This window comes from Tamandua tetradactyla, chromosome 23 (genome assembly GCF_023851605.1).
Source record: "Tamandua tetradactyla isolate mTamTet1 chromosome 23, mTamTet1.pri, whole genome shotgun sequence".
Lineage (NCBI taxonomy): Eukaryota > Metazoa > Chordata > Mammalia > Pilosa > Myrmecophagidae > Tamandua > Tamandua tetradactyla.
Window position 1 is genome coordinate 42,475,401 of NC_135349.1, and position 16,091 is coordinate 42,491,491.

Below are 16,091 nucleotides of genomic sequence, written 5' to 3' on the forward strand. Positions count from 1 at the left end.
GGTCTGGACCCACTGTTGTCTCCCTCCCCTTCTCACCGGTCATGTATAAGCGTCTCTCTTTCCATGCCTCCTGGGTGCCATGAGTCGTTTCAGACACAATTCCTTCTTCTCACGAGTAATGAAAAGTGCAGGTTGTTGTTGTGGGTTTGCCTCGTATTAGGTTTTAAGATCAGGAAGTGTGAGTCCTTCAACTTTGTTCTTCTTTTTCAAGATGGCTTCAGCTATTTGGGGCCACTTAACCTTCATGCGAATCTGATGATTGGTGTTAAGTCTTCTTGGAATGTGTGGGACATTCCTCTGTGAAATGTCCTGGACTTTTCCTTGTTGGGAGGTTTTTATTACTGATTCAATCGCTTAACTAGTAATTGGTTAGTTGAGATCGTCTATTTCTTCTTGAGTCAGTCTAGGTCATTTGTGTGTTTCTAAAAATTTTGTCCATTTCAAATCCAGGTTGTCTAATTTATTGGCATATAGCTGTTCACAGTATCCACTTATAGGACTTTTTATTTCAGTGGGGTTAATAGTAATGTCCCATTTTCAGTTCTGGTTTTCCTTTTTATATCCTCTCTCTCTTTTTTTGTCAGTCTAGCTAAAGGTTTGTCAATTTTATCGATCTTTTCAAGGAACCAATTTTTGGTTTTGTTGATTCTCACTCTTGTTTTTATGTTTTCTACTGAATTTATGTCCACTCTAATCTTTGGTATTTCCTCCCTTCTACTTGCTTTGAGATTAGTTTGCTCTTTTTCTAGTTCTTTGAGTTTTGAGGTTAAGGCTCTGAGTTGAAGTCTTTCTTTTTTTACTATAAGCATTTAGAGCAATGAATTTCCCTGTCAGCACTGCCTTTGCTGTTTCCCATAAGTTTTGGTATGTTGTAACTTCATTTTCATTCGCTTCAAGATATTTCCTAAATTTGCTTCTGATTTCCTCTTTACCCCATTGGTTGTTTAAGAGTATAGTGTTTAATTTCCAGATATGTATGAATTTTCTGTTTCTCCCTCTGCTATTGATTTCTAACTTTATTCCATTGTGACCAGAGAATGTATGTTGTATGATTTCAGTATTTTTGAATTTGTGAGACTTGTTTTGTGGCCCAACATATGGTCTAACTTGGGGAATGATTCATGTGCTTTCGAGAAGAATGTCCAGTGTTCTATACAAGTCTGTTAGGTCTGGTTGATTAAGTGTATCGTTCAGAGCCTGTACTTTTTTGGTCTTCTGACTAGATGTTTTATCCATTATTAAGAATATTGTGTTAATGTTTCCCACAATTAATTGTAGAATCATCAGTCTCTCCATTCAAACTTATCAGTATGTGCATCATATATTTTGGGGCTCTGTTGTTAGATGTAGGTATATTTATAATTGCTGTATCCTCCTGTTGAATTCCCTTTATCAGTAAGCAGTGAGCTTTTTTTCTCCCGCATAACTGTTTTTGTCTTAAGGTCTATTTTATCTGATATTAGTACAGCCACCCCAGTTCTCTTTTGGTTACTACTTGCATGTTTATTTTTCACATCCTTTCACCCTCAACCTACTTGTATCTTTGACTTTAAGGTGAGTCTCTTGCAGAGAGACTCAAAAGTTGGTCATGCTTTTTTATCCATTCTGCCAATCCCAGCCTTTTGACTAGAGAGTTTAATAGACTTACATTTAAAGTCACTACTGATAATACAGGTCTCTCTTTTGCCATTTTGCTACTTAGACTTTTTTTTTTGAGCTTTATGTATTTATTTTTTATTTTTAAATTTTTATTGACAAAACATAACAATGTACAAGCATGACATTCTTAACATATGAATATTTCATTCTTGTATATAATCAATGACTCACAATACCATCACATAGTTGTATATTCATCACCATGATCATTTCTTAGAACACTCCAGAAAAAGAAATAAAAAGAAAAAAAAACAATTCCTCATACATTCCATACCCCTTACCCCTCCCTCTCATTGTCCGCTAGTATTTCCATCTATCCAATATATTTTAATCTTTGTTCCCTTATCTTTCCTATACCCTTTACCACTCTCTTTCATTGATCACTAGTATTTCAATCTACTCAATTTATTTTGTTTGTTCCCCTATTCTCTATTTATTTTTAATCCATATGTTTTACTCATCTGTCTATACCACTACTTAGACTTTTTATGTCTTAACCCTTTTTTGTCCCTCAGTGATGTTAATGCCTACTTTTATATTTGTTTACTTTCTTATGTTGTACTGCATTAAGTGCCTTCTCATTGCTATCTGGATATATTTTTCATCTCTTTTCTTTGCGACTACCATAGGGTTATAATTTAATGTTCTAAATATACAACAGTCATATTTGGTTTGAAACCAACTTAACTTTAATTGCATGCACACTTAGTTTTCCTGTACCCCTCTGTCCCCCCACCACCTTGTCCATACTTACTACCACTTAACATCTTTGTACATTGTATGTCCAAAAACCTCCATTTATCATTCCTTCTTATGCATGTGCATTTTCGCACCTATAGGAAGTAAGAAGTGGAGCTACGTACCATACGATACAGTGCAATAATACTGGCATTTATAATTACCCGAATGGTTATCTTTGCCCCAAGTCTTTATGCTGCTTGGAACCACTGTCTATTGTCCTTTCCTTTCAGTCTGAAGAAGCCCCTTTCTTATTGCTGGTCAGCCTGGTCTAGTGGGGAGGTACCCCCTTTGCTATTGTTTATCTGAGAATGTCTTAATCACTCCCTCTTTTTTTTGCATGGGCAGGCACCAGGAATCGAACCCAGGTCTCCGGCATGGCAGGTGAGAACTCTGCCCGCTGAGTCATCATGGCCCACCCTCCCTCATTTTTGAAAGAGTGTCTCACTGGATAAAATTCATGGCTGGCAGCTATTTTTCTTCAGCACCATTTTAAGTATTTCAACCCCTTGCCTTCTTGCCTCCATGGTTTCCGATAAGAAATCAGTACCTAATCTTACTGGGATTTCCTTGTATATAACACGTTGCTTTTCTCTTGCAGCTTTCAGAACTCTCTGTTCTCTTTTTTGTTGTTGTTGTATTTTTATTTTTTTATTGATACATATTATATATTCACATAGCAAGTAGTCATCCAAAGTGTACAATCAGTGGTTCATAATATCATCATATAGCTGGGCATTTATCATCGCAATTGACATTTTTTCTCTTTTGTAAAAAATAACATCTATACACAAAAGCAATAAATTTCAAAGTACAGCACAGCAATTAGTTCCAGAACAGATTTCAGAGTCTGGTATGGGTTACAATTCCACAATTTTAGACTTTTACTTCTAGCTGCTCTAGGGTACTGGTGATTAAAAAAAAATCAATATAATGATTCAGCAATCATATTCATTTGTTAAACCCGGCCTTCTCTGTATAACTCCACCATCACCTTTGATCTTTCTCCCACTCTTTAGGGGTTTTTGGGCTATGCCCATTCTAACTTTTCCATGTTGGAAGGGGCTGTCAATAATGTAGGGTAGGGAATGGAACTATCTGATGTTCTGGAGAGGCCAACCCCTCTGCATTTCAGAACTTACCCTGATCTAAGGGTCTGCAGGTTGTAGGTTTCTGGGAAGTATCCTTGTGCATGGAATTGTTGTAGAATCTTATATATTGCCTTATGTATTATTTAGGATTGACTGGAATGGCTTTTGTTGGAGCTTGGCAAGCTGTGATGGGTATCTGCTTCTCTTTTGCATTTGATGGTATAATCAATCTATGATTCATGTTTATCCTGTTTGTGGTTCTATGAGCTTTTCGGATATACATATTCACATCTTTTCCTAAGTTTGGGAAGTTCTCTGTTATTATTTCTTTGCCTATTCCTTCTGCCTCTTTTTCTCTCCTTCTTCTGGGACTCTTATAATGTGCATATTTGTGTGCTTGATGGTGTCCCAAAGCTGTCTTAGGTTATTTTCACTTTTAATATTTCTTTTTTCTTTCTGCCCCTCAGCCTGACTCATTTCAAGTGCCTTGCCTTCAAGTTCACTGTTTCTTTCTTCTGCCAACTCCATTCTTCTCTTGAAACCGTCCTGGGCATTTTTCATTTCAGTTACTGTGGTTTTCAACTGTAGTAGTTCTGTTCGGTTCCTTTTAAAATTCCTGTCTCTTTACTTAGACCCTCATAGTGTTCATTCATTGCATTCATGATATCTTGTAGTTCTTTCTCTGTACTTTCTCATCTCCTTTTTTTTTTTAAGATCTGTTTTTAAAAGCTTTGTTTGGTGTGTCCACATTCTTGCCTTCTTTGTTGGTGTTTTCTGTATTTTTATTCTCTTCCTTTGATGGGTCATCATTTCCTGTTTCTTTGTTTGTCTTGTACTCTTTTGCTGCACACTATATATTTTAGCATTTTAAAATGTTAAGTCTGAGATTTATTCCCTGAGATGTCTGTTTCCTGATTTTTGAACATCTGATGATAACACAGAGATTTTCTTGAGCTTCAGCCTCCTCTCTGGAAGGTCTGTCCAGGGCGGATGCAGTGTGCAGGTTTTCCCCATCTCTCTGGGCCTCTGTCTTGTCCTTTTGCTTGTTAGTTGTCTTACCTGTTTATAGGCATTTGGTGTCCCCTCTGTTTCTCAGGGGACAAACCTCCCTCTCCGGGTATCTGAAGTCAGCAGGCCTTTGTCTCAGACCATTCACCTCTACAGTTTTTTACATTCTTCTCATTGTCTTATGCTGCTTTTGCCTGGAAGACAAATTCTGGAAGGAGAGTCACCCTGTGGAACACTTCCCCAGTTCCGTCCTTCCCAGCCAAAGCAGGGCCAGGGGCCCATGAAGGGGGTACAGAACAGCTCCAAAGTGCCCTAAGGGTCAGAAAGGACACCCAAAACTTCTCTGGTGGCTCCCCAAAGCTGAGCTCTCCTGGCCCGCCCAGCAAATGCAAAGCCCTTCATCAAACTATGCCCTACAGTCCTGAGGAAGCCCTGTCTCTTTAAATCTCCACTGCCTCTGCCCGTGCCCCTGCCTGGGGAGGGTTGAAAGAATAGCTGCCGTCAGAGCTGGGACCCAGTGATCCAAATTCACTAACCAAGACCTGTGATCAACGACTTGCCCTGCACACCCCTGTTCTTGGGGAAGAGGCTTTTCATGTCCCTTGCTGTCAACAGCAGCCAGCCAGTCGCTGGGCCCCACAGTGGCCTGCTGTGAGAGTTGGGTCTGGGGGCCAGCAGCAACTGTGCAAAGAGAACATTTGCAGTTCTTCAGCGTCATCCATCAGTCTCTTCCACCCTCTCTTCCTTGGCTGCTGTACAGTGTGCTCTTTTGGCCTCCAGAGTTTCACATAGTTGTTTCAGACAGTTGCTGCCTGTTTAATAGTGGTTTTGGTGGAGGGACTGAGTCCTGGAGCTCCCTACTCCACCATCTTCCCCAGAACTGCATTTTTTTTAATTTTAGATTTTTCAGATCACTCTGTAGGTGTTTTGTCATCCCCCTCTCAACTTTCTCTTATGAACATTTTTATACACATACAAAACTTGAAAAAAATAGTACCTCATACACCCATAGGGCTTTATCTTGAGTCAATACTTGTTAGTATTTATTCTGCTTCTTCTCGCTCTGGGGGGATGAATTACTTAGAAATAAGTTACAGACTTTCTGAGACTTCTCCCCTAAATACAACAGCAGTCATCTCCTAGTGATAGGTTCATCTGTTACCTAACCGCAGTACTGACATTATACCCAGGAAAAGGAGCAAGATTTCAGTATTTGGTCCACATTCAAATCTTACCAGTGACCCCCAAAATATATTTTATCACTGCCTTTTAAAACCAGGATCCTCTCACAAGTCACACCGGGCATCTGATCACACCTGTTCATCCTCTTAGCCAATTTTTTTCTGCCACATTTGTCTCCGCACTACACTGACTCTCCAAGACCACAGATCTCTCCTTCTCTTGCAAACTAGCTCAAACTCTGTATTTGCCTATTTATTTCCTCACAAGGCAACTTTTAACTTGTTCCTCTATCACCTGTATTTGCTGTAACCTAGGAGTTTGGCTGAAAGGCCAAACTAGATCGTGATGAGGATTTTCAAAGCAAGAACATAATGTTATGTCCTTCAAATTGCATCACTGGCAGATTGCACCCCTCAGTCATGCCGGCTGATTACTTCACTTGGGTGCTTACTGCCCAGTGCCTCCACTGTGAAGTCTCTTTTCCCTGGTGTAATGAATAATCTGTAGGGTGAGGTCTTGGCACTGGGTAAATGTCCTGCTCTCTACTCACCTTTCACCCAGTGCTCTGGCACCCAGTAGTGGTCTTTGCCTCAATCAGTGATTGCACTAGTGTTTGCAAAACTGATTTTTCTAACTTTACCATTCCTTCTACATGTTTAAAAATTGTGGTGGGGGGGTGTAAGGGTAGGTTAGTGGTAGATTCTCGCCGGCCTTGCGGGAGACCTGGGTTTGGTTTCCAGGCCATGCGCTTCCCCCAAAAACAAACAAATAAGCAAAACAAACAAATAAAAATTCAACACATGGTGCTGCAATCACAGGATACTCACATGGAAAAACAATGAAATGCGACCCCCAATCATACAAAAAAAAAATGTAGTAAAATACACATTACATAAAATTTACCCTTTTAACCATGTTAAGTGTACAATTCAATGGCATTAAGTGCATTCACAGTGGTTGTGCAACATTACCATTCTCTAGTTCCAGAACTTTTTCCCAAAAAACCTGATACTCATTAAGTGGCCGCTCTCCAGTTCCCCTCCCCCTCAGGCCCTGGCAGCTACCAACCTTCTTTCCGTCTCTCTGTTTTTTCTATTCTGGACATTTCATATCAGTGGAATCGTACCATATGTGGCCTTTTGTGTTTGGCGTCTCTCATTTAGCCTATTGTTTTCAAATTCATCCCTGTTATTGCATATATCAGTACTTCTTTCCTTTTTACGGTAGAATAATATCCTATAGCGTGGATAGACCACTTTTTATTTTCTATTCATCCTTTGGTGGGCATTGAATTGTTTCCACTTTTTGGTGATTATGAATAATCCTGCTATGAATACTGGCATTTAAGTATCTGAGTCCTTTTTAATGCTTTTGGCTATATACCTAGACGTGGAATTGCTGGGTTATATGATAATTCTGTCTCACTTACTGAGGAACAACCAAACCCTTCTATGTTTTTAGCTGATATTCTTCTATGGAAAAGAGCTTTTCACCCACTTTGCTTTTTAAGTACTTGTATAGACTCATGGCTTTTTATTAATTCTGTATATTACAGTTCACTGTCACTCTATCCTTTCAGATGTTCACATATCCCAATTTAGCCTGCGGGAGTCCCTTCAAATTTCCTGTGTTCCTTTGATGTGATTCTTTTTTTTTTTTTACATGGGCAGGCACCAGGAATCGAACCCGGGTCCTCTGGCATGGCAGGCAAGCATTCTTGCCTGCTGAGCCACCATGGCCCGCCCTGATGTGATTCTTTTTGTCTTAGGTAGTTTTCTTGCTTTTTGACACAAGATATCCCAGGCTCACCTGGAATTACCCATTTCTCCAGGGACCCTCAGTTAAGAGGAAACAGTACGTAGAATCCAAGATCTTGACATTAGATGTGTTCATTGCTGCTGGAGTGTCACTGCTCCTGAGTCCTTTCATGGGACAGAGGTGGGACATGTATTTTTTTTTAAATAGCCACACATATATGTGTGGCTATTTTCTATACAAATTTCACATGTACAGAGTGTTTTCTTAACTTCTTTTATATTATATTTGTATGTCTTTACTCTTACACTGAAAATCTTGGTGCCTGAAAACATTTGTTTTGTCTATTTGCTTTATCCTACCATATGCATAAAATAATTTCAGAATTTGTTTTGGTTTGCTAACACTGTCGGAATGCAATATATCAGAAGTGGGTTGGCTTTTACAAAGGGGATTTATTAGGTTGCAAGTTTACAGTTTTAAGTCCATGAAAATGTCTAAATTAAGGCATCAGCAAGAGGATACCTTCACTCAAGAAATGACGATTGCATTGAGGGTTCCCCTGTCACATGGGGACATGTGTTGGCCCCTCTCTTCTAGGTTGGTGTCAAAATGGCTCTCTCAGGTCCAGTGGGTCCTTCTGACATCTCCTGGGTCATTTTCTTTCTCTCAGTGTCTGTGGGTCCTCTCTCAGCTTTTCCGGGGCAAACTCTGGATTGCATTTCTTAGCTTAGCATCTCTCAGGGCATTTTCCTGTCTCCAAGCATCTTTGCTTCCTCCAGAAGATCTCTCTCTTATAGGACTCCAATAAGTGGATTAAGACCCGCCCTCAATGGGTGGGGCCACATCTCCATAGGAACAACTAATCAATGCTTCCCATCCGACAGTAGATCTGCCCCCACGCAAGATTATATTAAAAGAGCATGGCTTTTCTGAGGGTCCAGGACAGTTTCAAACCAGCACAGAATTATAATAGTGATGGCTTTCAACAGCCATCACTATTATAAATCAAGTTTCCTTTGCAGTTCTTTGTGTCCTTACAACTTGTCCCTTTAAGGAGTTGCAATCAGGTCACTGTGTTCAAAAGTTGCAAGAAATACTTCGCTTAGTGTGATTATCAATTTGATACATAATTAGGTTCACTGGTTTCTGTTCTGCATTCAGTCTTGGGATTTACTTGATTTTCCTTTTGTATTTCATTCTATTTGAGTAAAATAAACACTACACAAATCTGTAAGATACTACGTGAATCAAAAGAAGTCCCGCTCTGATCCCTGCCCCTGTACCAATTCCCACCCAGCTCCCTTTGGGTAAATATTCACATTGTTGAAAGCTCTTAGTTTCCATATTTCTTTTTACCATAGTAAACCGAAGTCGATACATACATTCTTATTTCTTCTTTTCCTTACGCAAAAATAATATACTATATCCACTGTTCTGTATTTTTGTGTTCTCCACCTAAAATTATAAGGAATATTAACACTTTATCAAATGCTGTAATTAGTTTTTCAGAGTTTATCATTTGCTTTTCATCACATAATCTTTTTTTCGTAAATACAGGAAGTGAAAATTTGTAAGTGGCCAGTTTTATCCATCACCCTGCTTGATGGCTTCTGCTGTCACCCACATTTACTTCAAGCCTCTCTTTAACCGCTGTGTTTACGGCTGTGAAGGAGGAACCTAAGTTTGGTCATGCCCGCATCTGGCCAACACTTCACGCCGTCGCTTTGCCCACTGCTGTGAGAGCTGCCTCCACTCCAGAGTAACTTCTTGAGAGAGCTCCGGTGTCTCTGGGCTCCGTTCGAGCCCATCAACCTGTCTGCTCGCGGTGTTAATACTTATTCCCAGTCTCTGTGGTGTGATCTTTAAATCCCATCCCGGGTGCTGGGGCCTGATGGGAGCTGGGGGGGAGGGGGGCTGGTGCAGGGCCACAGCTGGGACAGTAAACGCGAAGGGGGCCCCAGGCCGTACCTCTCCCCTTCGGGGGTCCACGTGGTATCTTCAGGCGACTCCTTCTCTGTGCCAGGCACTGTTTTAGATGCTGAAGATGCCAAGATGATGAAGGCAAGGTCCCCAGAGACGACCGCCATGGAGTGGGGGCTCAGGTTCAAAGATCAAATAGAATTTTTCTGGGCAGAGAAGGGAAAAGGGCAGGTGGGGATGGGGCTCAGGGCCAAGTTCCTAAGACTGGGGCAGGGATGGGGGTGGGAAAGGGTCCCAGCTTTGACGGGGAGAGGGAGTTGGTACAGCCCCCTCCTTCGGTGCCCCCTGAAAAAAAAATCAGGTTTTGTGGTCTGATTTGCCCTGGTTTGGCCTGATGCCTCGGGGCGAGATGGGGAGGCAACTGCTGATGGGGGCAGGGTAGGGGTCCTGTCTGAGAGGTTCCCCCATTTCCTTCCAGACTCCCGGCTTTTAAGTTCAGAGTCAAGGGCAATCCTGGTGTATCCTGAGGTGTCTTCCTCCCCGGCCCCTGGGATGGCTTAGGCAGTTTCCTCTCCGGAAGCTCCTGCCACATGCGGACCAGATTAAGATGGCGCACCCTGTTTGCAAGGCCCTTGGCTCTGGGATCATGCTTTCCTTGGCAGCAGCCTCTACCCTGGTGGGACAGGGTCACGGGAGGGACTGTGGGGTGAGGGTGGGCAGTGCAGGCGTCCAGGGCCCTTGGGGAAACGAGCAGGAGGAGCCTCGGGACCCCTTGGCCATGCCCAGCTGCTCCTTCCAGGGCTCCCTCAGCCCTCAGGCCTGAGCCCTGAGGCCCCGCCCGGCCATCCTGGGGACCACGAATGGCACCGAGAAGACTGGCCCCGGGCCCCTGAGCAGCTCTGATGGCAGAGGCAGGAGAGGCGGCTGTCACGGAGGCCAGCTCCCAGGGGAGGGCTGGGACCTGGCCAGGGAGGCCCCTGTCCCATGGGTTGCTCCAGGAGGTCAAAGGGCTGCACAGGGTGGAATGGGCTGCCGGGCCTCCTGACTAGGTTCAGCGGGTCCCTGTGACTCACTGGCTTGCTCAACCTGTCAGCTCGGTGGAGAGGTCCCCCTCCCACCCGCTCTGGGGCCCATCAGCGAGCAGCCCTTTCTCCTAGGCAGGCTGGCCCTGCCCAGATGGACCCTGTGCCAGCGGGGTAGAGGAGGAAGGGCACACCCCCATTGTCTGGGGCCATGAGGGCCGGGCTCCCCCCAGACTGTGTCTCGTCTGCTCTGTGGCCCAGGCCAGGTGAGCCCGTCACCTCTCCATCTCTCTCCTCCTCTGTCCACCGGGGTCACCCGCAGTCCCCAGTAGTCTCGGTGGCTTCTGCATTTTCTCTCCCTCCTCTGCATCCTGGCAGAGAGGACGTGCCCAGGGCTGCGTGAAGGACTGGGGGAGGTGGGGGGCAGTGCATGAAGCCCATCGGATGGTCAGGAGACACCTACCATCCCAGTGTCCCCAGTCACCCCTGCCCGCGTTACAGGTGTCTGGTGCCCACCGGGGAGCCCCTCTTCTGGCTGTCAAGCAACAGGAAATCCCGCGTGGGGATTGGGCAAATCTACCCCCCCCTCCCCTGCCCCAGCCCCGTGTGCCCATCTGGAGCAGACCTGGACTCACGGCCTGGAAGTCCTTGCTAGTGTCCAATCCCCAGGATTCTTTTGTGTTTCTAAACAATTTAGCAGCTTTATTGAACTATAATCCACAAAGCACACATTTCACCCATTTAAAGTACATTTCAATGTTGTTTGTTTGTTTTTTTGTACACTATATGCCTGGGGTCACATTTTATTCTTTTTCCATGTGAGTATCCTGTTATTACAGCACCATTTGTTGAATTTTTAATTTTCGTTTGTTTTTTTTCTTTCTTTGATTGCTTGTCTGGTTGTTTTGGGGGAAGTACATGGGAATAGAACCCGGGTTTCCCACATGGCAGGTGGGAATTCTGCCACGGAACTACCCTTGCACCCCCAATTTCAATGGTTTTTAGTGTACTCACAGATAAGCACAACCATCACCACAATTTTAGAGCATTTTCTTCACCTCAAAAAAACCTCTGACCTCTTTAGCTGTTGCCTCCCGGCTACCCCCATACCCCCTGCTCCCCTCCGCTGGAAACCACTAATCTCCTTTCCTTCATTGCGGATTTGTCTCTTCTGGACATTACATGTAAGTGGAATCCTCTAGTGCATGGATGCATGTGCCTGCCTTCGCTCACTCAGCATGTTTCCAGGGTTCAGCCATTGTCATGTGGATCAGAGCTTCCTTCCTTCTGTGGCTGAGTCGCGCTCCACCGTCAGGACAAACTGCATTGTGTCTGTCCGTTCACCCGTTGATGGACATTTGAGTTGTTTCCACTTTTTGGCTCTTGTAAATAATGCTGCTATGAACATTGATGTAGGAGTTTTTATGTTTTCATTTCTCCCGGGTATACACCCAGGGGTAGGACTGATGGGTCATATGTTTAATTGTTTGGGGGATGGCCAAAATGTCTTCCACAGTGGTTGCCCCGTTTTACATGGAAGTTCCAATTCGCCATTGAGTTCACGTCCCTTACAGCATTCCCAAGGTTTAAAAAAGTGGGAGAAGAAGGGGCCCCTGTCTAGATACAGAGCTAACAGATTGCCCAAGCCGAAGCTTGTCCCTTCCTCCAGTTCAGCAGTTCCACCTTTGGGGCCCTGCAGTGTCCCAGCTCCTACAGCAGTTGGGGATCAGAGCTGATAAGAATCCCAGGAAGCTCCCCGTCCATTGCTTTCATCCTTGCTCGGGCCCATGCATGGGCATGATCATGATGATGCCCATTTTGGGGGTAAGGAAGTGGGGGCTCAGAGCACGTAGCTTACTTCATGTTAAACAGCCAAACAGTATTTGCACTGGAATGTGAACTCAGGCATCCTGGTTCCAAAAGTTTGTGCCCATAACCATTAGTCTACATTGCCAACGCCCCTTGACTCTGAGCTGGTGGAAACTGAGGCAGGGGTGGCACTCACTGCCCTCCGGCATTTCATGGGCAAAGGGGCTCCTTATCTGGTCAGAGGACCTGGGGGTAGAGGTTCACTGCTGAGGCCAAGCAGCCTCCTTTTACCCCACCTGGGAGAAGAAAGGGGGGGGGCATGCTGCCAGTGGCCCAGCTTCCCGCCCCATGCCCCTTGGCTCCGCTGGCACCGACCATCGGTTCACGCTAGCCAAAACATCTGGCCAATTAGTCATGGGGCTCTGGACCTGGGAACATCAGAATGAGCTGATTACCCAAACAGCAGCACCCTTTCCCCTCCTTGGATCTCCTGCCAGCCTTGCCCTGGAGGCTTGTCCTCAGCTGGAGTAGGGAGGGGAGGCTGGCTGAGCCCAGGCGCACTCATCTCACCTGACTGATGAGGAAGCCGAGGGCTGTGACCCGGCCGGGGTCACACCCCAGGAAGGGCTGGCCAGGGGGTCTTCAGCACCTCTCTGGGCTCTCGGAAGGACATCTTTTGAAATAGGTTTATGGAGATCTATTTTACGTGCCATAAAATTCACTCTTATAAAGGGTACAGTTTTATGCTTTTTGGTAAATGTACAGAGTTGTGCAACCACAGCCAGGATCTGATTTTGCAACATTTCCATCGTCCCCCAAAGAAACTGGTGCCGGTTTGTACCCGCTCCCCAGCCCTGCCCCAGCCCCAAGAAACCACTGGTCACCTTTCCATCCCTCTTGAACTGCCTTTTCTGGACATTTTCAACAAATAGAATCATCAGTATATGGTCATCTAGTGTCTGGCTTCTTTTACTTGACTTGTTTTTGAGGTTCACCCATGCCGGAGCTCGTAGCAGCCGTTGGTTCCTTCTTACCACCAATGACATTCCATTGCATGGCATCCCACCCCGTGGCTCTCCATTCAGCTGCTGGTGGGCATTTGGGTTATTTCCACTCTTGGGCTATTAATATTTGTGTACAAAACTATGTGTGCACACATGCTTTTATTTCTCTTGGGTATTTACCTAGGAGTAGAATTGCTGGGTCAGCTAGTAACTCTTTGGAAAACAGTTTTCTCGAGCAGCTGCACCTCTCTACACCCCCAGCAGCAGTGTGTGAAGGCTCCAATTTCTCCACATCCTGTCCGACACTTCTGAGTTGCCATCTTTTTTACTTTAGCCATCCTAGTGTGTGTGAAGTGGCATCGCATTGTGGTTTGGTCGGCATCTGCCTGCTGACCGATGATGCCAAGCTTTTTATGAGCTTGTTGCCATTTGTTAAGCTTCTTTGGTGAAATGTCTATTTGAATCTTTTGCCTGTTTTTTTAAATCGCTTTATTATTGAGTTGTAAGGGTTCTTCATGGGAACGTTCTCTGATTCCAGTGCAAGCCCACACTTGAGTGAGGTGAGACCCCAAAATGTGCCTCGACACATACATGGAACCAGCCTCTTGTGGCTCAGCTGGGCAGTGCTCAGAGGGAAGCTTCAGGGTTCCTGGGTTCCCTGGGTCCCAGCTGGCTTGGGTTACAGCTGGAGGTTGGGGAGGCAGGGTCTGGGGTACATTCAGCCAACACCCTCTTGGCCCCGGCTCAGGGTGTGTTGCTTGGAATGGGGTTTCGCCTCTGGCCCTGCCCCACCCCTTCTCCCTTCCAGCCAAGGGGTCCCCAGAACCCTGAGCCTGTCTCCTCCAGAGCCTCTAAGCCCTTCTGGGCCTCAGTTCCCTCCAGAGGACCCCTCAAAACAGCCTCAGGGGTCACTGCAGCCACAGAGCCCTGGGCTGGGAGCCATCAGATGCCCAGTGCATGAGCTGCTGGTTTAAAGGTCTCCCGGGGCCCCGTGTGTCCACCCAGCGCAGATTTGGGGAGAATGGGATACGCTCCCAGCACCCTGGCCCCGGTCCACGACTAGTGCTTTGGGCCTGCATCCTGCAAAGTGTGACCCTTCACTGGAGAAAATAGCCCGGAAAGAGGGGTTTCCGTCGTTGCTTCCCGAAGTGCCTCCGGGGGTGGGGATGGGGCATGGGGGGACAACTGAGTCAGGAGCTGGTTCAAATTCTTCCTGTCCACCCAGCATCCTTGTCGCTCTGCAAACTATTTCCTCTTTCACAAAATGGGACATGGCCCCGCAATCAGGCCAGGCAAGAAATAATGAGGAGGCAGCCTGGGGGCTTCCCCCTTTTTCATCTAATGACTCTTCATCCACCAAGACCCTCCACAGCTGCTCCTCCTCCAGGCAGGCGCCAGGTGCTCCCCTTTGGATCCGCAGTCCTGGGTGCCCGCCTGGGTCCCAAGCACGCAGTGCTGTCCTGTCTGTCTGTCTCCCCATCCTGGCTTGTCACTGGCTTCCCATGGGAAGATTTCTCAACCTCCCACCTCCCCTGCCCCGCGTGGCCTGGACCCTTCTTGCTCAAGGGCGAGATTCCCTCAGGGGATGCAACACCCCCAGGGGGTTTGGGGCCATGACTCTTCCTTTCCTAAAAGGAGCAGCATCTGGTGGGGAGCAGCCAGACCACGGTGGTCTGGCTGCCCCCCTGCTCCCTTCTCAACGTCGATGAGTGTCGTGTGATATCCAGTTCTGGGCGTTTCCTGGCCCGTAAAATTGAGGTTAAACACATATTAATTGCTAGCAGTCAACACGCCCCTCACCCATAGCGAGATGAGGGACGTGGAAACATTTAAAAAGGGGAGTGCAGTGGACGAGGCTATCCCAGCTGGAGTCGAATCGCCTGCATTCAAATCCACCCTTGGACTGTTCATGATTAATTTACTTTACCTCTCTGAGCCTCAGTTTCCTGACCTGTTCTGGCTTTCATGTGAAGATAGCAAGAAATAATGTAATGAAAGTATGCTTAGCATAGTGCCCAGGGCAAAAGCGCTGGCTAAATGAGTGAAGGGGCCATCAGCTGACTGCGGAGGAGACCCAGCGAAGCCCCCCTCTCTGAGCCTTCCCTCCAGCTTCCTTTGTGCTCTGGCCTCCCCTTCCCCATGGATTGGGGTGGCAGCAGCAGCTATGGGGGTCACAGTCTTCTTGTTTGATATCCTGCAGTGGTGGTGTGGGGGGGGAGTTTCCTCCCATAATTGGCTAAGAAGGGTCCAGATAAAATATAGGGGGGCACCCAGTCATCGAGATAAATGATGAACACATTTTTAGTGTAAGTATGTCCCAAGCATTACATGAGATATACTTATACTGAAAAAATATTATGAGCTATTGCATGGGACATAGTTATACAAATATAATTATTCACCATTTATCTGAAGTTCATATTTAGCCAGGCATCTGTATTTTTCTTTGCTAACTCTGGCATCCCTAATCCAAAGCCTCGTCCTGAACCAATTCCTGGGCTGGGGATCAGCCATGGGCCGACGGACTGGGACAGTGTCGGGAATGAGATTTCTCTGATTGGTCCACCTTGGAGTTGGAGCAGCGCAAGGTATGGGGGTCAACCTCCTTTGCAATCACCTGGCTAGAGGGGAGGCTGGGGAGACCATCCCCAAACCCCAAATTGGGAAGGTGCCAGTTACTGTGCCACCCTGCCCCTGCCCCCTCCCCTTCTACCAAATAGAGCTGCCAGGGAGACTTCATCCTGAACAAGCCCATAAGTGCAAACAGTCTTTCCTTACCCCTATTTCAAACGGACATGACACCCCTTTCACAGACAGAGGAACCGAGGCCGGGAACCTGGGAAGCGTAGCGGATGGCAAAAGACCACGAATAGCTCAGCTACTGAGCAGCACTAGGTAGG

The 16,091-nt window shown here is 46.0% G+C and overlaps 1 long non-coding RNA gene across 1 annotated transcript in view; it reads left to right on the forward strand.

Annotated features, from left to right (window-relative positions):
• Positions 1 to 15,780, forward strand: part of LOC143666645 (uncharacterized) — a 30,663-nt gene extending 14,883 nt beyond the window's left edge. Inside the window, exon 3 of the long non-coding RNA XR_013167718.1 lies at positions 15,667 to 15,780. This is a non-coding gene — a long non-coding RNA (uncharacterized LOC143666645). The remainder of the gene's footprint in view (positions 1 to 15,666) is intronic.
• The last annotated feature ends 311 nt before the right edge of the window (positions 15,781 to 16,091 follow it).